The sequence below is a fragment of the Crinia signifera genome, chromosome 2, assembly GCF_055691185.1.
Source record: "Crinia signifera chromosome 2, ASM5569118v1, whole genome shotgun sequence".
Taxonomy (NCBI): domain Eukaryota; kingdom Metazoa; phylum Chordata; class Amphibia; order Anura; family Myobatrachidae; genus Crinia; species Crinia signifera.
In genome coordinates this window covers 290,071,990-290,076,615 of record NC_139218.1, presented here as the reverse complement: position 1 = coordinate 290,076,615, position 4,626 = coordinate 290,071,990, and the positions used below count along the sequence as shown (strand labels likewise).

At 45.3% G+C, this 4,626-nt stretch overlaps 1 long non-coding RNA gene across 1 annotated transcript; it reads right to left on the bottom strand.

Annotated features, from left to right (window-relative positions):
- LOC146059063 (uncharacterized) lies at positions 1-1,276 on the bottom strand. Its single transcript, XR_014470129.1, has 3 exons — positions 1,078-1,276; positions 597-683; positions 1-202 (listed from the first exon to the last, which is right to left on the bottom strand). It is a non-coding gene; the product is annotated as an uncharacterized LOC146059063 (long non-coding RNA).
- Between the last annotated feature and the right edge of the window lie 3,350 nt (positions 1,277-4,626).

Here is a 4,626-nt window from a genome sequence, read left to right as displayed (position 1 = left end):
GATTTTGTCAGAGAGTGAAGAAGAACAAGGGCCTCAGTACATGCTGGAGCCTGTTCAAAAATACTTTTCCGGTACAGATGGTGAGAGCCCTGGTGTTATACTGTACAATACTTACCAACCGCGCTCAGAGACTCCTCCTCCAGCTGGGTGGGGGCAGAGGTGGCCCTCTCCTCCTGGGTGGCGGCAGGGAGGCTTTCTGGAGCTGCAAATGTCAAAAAAAAAAAGGACAAAATAAAGAGGCTGTATCGTGCAAGCAGGGGTATTTTTGAACAGGCTCCAGCAGGACTGATGCCCTTACTCTGCTTCACTCTCTGACAAAATCCTCCCCACAGTAGATGGACAAACCCATGTGCACAGCAGGCGAGGCAGTGCAAAATGACACACCCAAATCTACTGTACAGTACATACTGTAATTCTCTCTGCGCAAGTCCAGTAACACCTGCCTCACCTGCAGTGCACATGGGTTTGTCCATCCAAGAAGGATTTTGTCAGAGAGTGAAGAAGAACAAGGGCCTCAGTACATGCTGGAGCCTGTTCAAAAATACTTTTCCGGTACAGATGGTGAGAGCCCTGGTGTTATACTGTACAATACTTACCAACCGCGCTCAGAGACTCCTCCTCCAGCTGGGTGGGGGCAGAGGTGGCCCTCTCCTCCTGGGTGGCGGCAGGGAGGCTTTCTGGAGCTGCAAATGTCAAAAAAAAAAGGACAAAATAAAGAGGCTGTATCGTGCAAGCAGGGGTATTTTTGAACAGGCTCCAGCAGGAACTGATGCCCTTACTCTGCTTCACTCTCTGACAAAATCCTCCCCACAGTAGATGGACAAACCCATGTGCACAGCAGGCGAGGCAGTGCAAAATGACACACCCAAATCTACTGTACAGTACATACTGTAATTCTCTCTGCGCAAGTCCAGTAACACCTGCCTCACCTGCAGTGCACATGGGTTTGTCCATCCAAGAAGGATTTTGTCAGAGAGTGAAGAAGAACAAGGGCCTCAGTACATGCTGGAGCCTGTTCAAAAATACTTTTCCGGTACAGATGGTGAGAGCCCTGGTGTTATACTGTACAATACTTACCAACCGCGCTCAGAGACTCCTCCTCCAGCTGGGTGGGGGCAGAGGTGGCCCTCTCCTCCTGGGTGGCGGCAGGGAGGCCTTCTGGAGCTGCGACATCCACTGGGACTGCGGAAAAGCACACAAAAAAACTACTGTGCTGTACAGTACTGTATATTCTCTAACACGAACATACTGTACTATAAAGTACAATGTGTTAAGGTACTGTATCAACACTACAGTACATACTGTACTGTGCAGTACATAACAGTACAGTACAGTACAGTACCTGCCAAAATGACCCATTCCAGGAGGGATGAAATGCTGTGGTCCTGTACAGTATCCCACATGTTTGAAAGTCAATATGCAATGTTCCGCTCTGTACTGTATACAGTATACTGTACTGTACTTACAGTGGCGGTGCTGTCTCTCCCGCAGCGTCATCCTGCTGATACCTGGAAAAATAAGAAATACAGTGCGTAAGGCATACTGTAATTACTGCAGATACAGTATTTGTAGGCCCCATATCAAAAGTTTGTAAGGGCCCACAATTTACTGTACAGTACTGTACAGTATGTCATGAAAACCAATGCTGTAGGAAATCACCCATGGCAACAAGCATGTACTGTACAGCATACAGTAGTTGCCTTCCCTCTTCAGCAGGAGACTCCCTGAAATACTGCACAGTACTGTAGCAGCAATCTCCATCTCTCTCTCATTAGTCCTACACATTATGCCATACTGTACACCAAAATACTGTACCTACTGTATTACAGTACAGTATGTACAGTATTTTACCACATTCCATAATGTCCATTACTACACACACTATAATGCTCATTGCATATTAGGGGGTTAACATGCTCGTTGCCATGGGATGAACCTGGTCTTCCAGGTGTTGCACACTCTGGAAGGGATTAACATGCTCATTGCAAAGAATTTACTGTACAGTACATGATCTGCCATGGATTCCGGGGGTTAACATGTTGACATCACCCCAACCATGGGCTGGAAACCAGGTCTGGTGGCTGCAGGAATGGGAATGTAAGAAGTGGGGTCCAGGCCCTGGAGTTGGAGAGCGGAACAATGCTCAGAAGGACCTGTCTAATACTGCTCCCCCCAAATCTGTATCAATACCACTGCTGAACAGCTGACTCTGGCGCTCTCAGACCCGGTCCAAAAAACCTCTCTGTCCAGGTCAGCGCCCCCCCCACACACAATACAGTATCTCCATGTACAGTACAGTAGTGTACTGTATGGAAGTACTGTAGACACACCCTTCAGGTGGAGAATGACACACCCCCTAATTCTAAATTCTAATTCTAATAGCAAGTTCTGTAAAATCTACCTGAACAGTTGTACAGCAATCAGCACATTAAAAAAAAATACAGGTACAGTATACTGTAAAATCCCCCATGGCAACAAGTAAAAAAATACTGTATACAATAGCACTCAACATTGTACAGGTATGTACAGTACTTACTTTGCCTGAGGGAGTACAGCAGTTGAGGGTCCCGACGGACCAGGTCGGACCATCTCCTCTGGAGGCTCCTAACTGGCCTGTCTCTATGGAACCTCACCCTGATGGCTTGACGGGCCCCCTGGTAGGCCTCCACAATCTCCCGATTAGAGACCAGGAGCCTGTCCCGCCAAGCCACCAGGGTGAGGAGCTCCCCTCTGCCAAAGGGCCTTGCCCTCCTGACTCTGCCAGTGTCCGACATACTGAACAGGTCCAGGAACAGTACTAGCGATACTGATAATGGCGCCTACAGTATACTGCAATAGCGTGTGCGCCGTGCGTCCTATGCGCCGTGCGTCCTATGCGCCGTGCGTCCTGTGCGGAACAGCGTCCCATTCTGTGCGCCCCCCGCTGAGTAGTGGGTACAGTAGTTTATCAGTAGTTTATCAGTAGTTTTTATATACTGTAATACATTACTTATACAATATACTGTAAAATGTAATACTATACTGTAAATATATATAATATATATAAATAATTATATTTTAATCACACAGTATATTGTCAATAATTATATCTTAGTTAAAACTGTAAAATTTGATACTATAATATTAAAGGTTTAACGCCGTAATCGAACACGGGTTTTCGGCGTGAAACACCATGCAGATAACCACTACACTACAGCCAAGAACTGTACAGTGTAATGACTACTATACTACCATGACTGATTCTACACCCAGCCTGTAGCTTAACAGTCAGGAGCTGATTGGACGGCATTTTCCACTTCTCCTCCCCTATCACCGCTTCATACTGTAAATCTACCCATCAGTAACTTACCGCACAATACTGTGAATGTAATGCTGCAAAACCATATTGTGACCAAGTTTCCAATATTGTGACCGCCTTTAGAACAATACTGTACTGTATACTGAGACGCATAGCGTCCGTGTCGTACAACCTTTAGAACTACAGTACGGTGTTTGATGTTACGCATTAGCGTCTGTGCGGCTACATCTCCTAACTGTCACTGCGTCTATAGACGCAGTGACAGTTAGAAGCCATGATGTTCATGTACGTCATGTGTCGGGAAGTACCTCCCGACCATGACGTACAGTACATGTACGACACTCTCTGTCCGCATCAGCATGATGCACTCTCGGCTGAAGAGACTGGATCACGCTCGTGCCAGCGGCATTAGAGAGGTGCTCATCGTATAATAAAGTTCATGTAATTCCTGCGCATCATGCACGCGCTGAAGCACAAATCTTACGCATGCGCAAATGAGGTTTTTAAAAGTGACATCTGGTGGTTGGTCTGTGATATTGCACTCGTCGTGAAGCGCCACGGCGATTCGCTACATGTATGCGCCATGGCGTGTGTCGGAAACATCGCCATAGGTGGCAATAATAAGACCTGCTCCATCTGTAGGTCCCTTTTATTATTTGGCTACATAAAAATATTTGACCACATTAGTATTTTACTTTGCTACCCGTGGGCAACTCTGTCCAACTGAAGATGTGCAATGTCAGGCGTGATTAATAGCTTATGTACTGCATCGTGACTGTGATATTTTTTGCTGTGGCATTCTCAATAGAATGTGCTATGGAGTTCTCATTGTAGAACTTTTGATGAAGTATAACAAATTTTATGTAACAAGTTGAAAACAAAAGTTAATTTATATGAAAGTGTTTGTCTGTTTTGCCCTACACTTCAAATTAATGAACAAATCTCACAGTCCTAGAGAATGCTCTATCTGCTCATTGTTGAGCCTGTCTAATTAGTAGGTTCTGTTGCTCATGAAAAGTTGAGATGTTTTGTTCACTGAAGCTCTCGATAAACACACACCAACAATTGCAGTCGCCTGTAGCAGCCATTCTAGTCACAATTATACCATCTAGTCATCCAGCATTTTTGTATATAATGCCGAACATGCTAAGATGTTATCTGCATAATTATCACGAACAACATTGGTGTAGAAGTCCTTTCTTTCAACATGCTTTGTTTCCCTCATTAACCCAAGTGTTTTCTTGCATTCAGTACGTGATAAGTGGAAGTGGCAGTAGACCTTTTCTTTAAACATCCTAGCATCTGATGTGTGACCTTGTGCATGTATA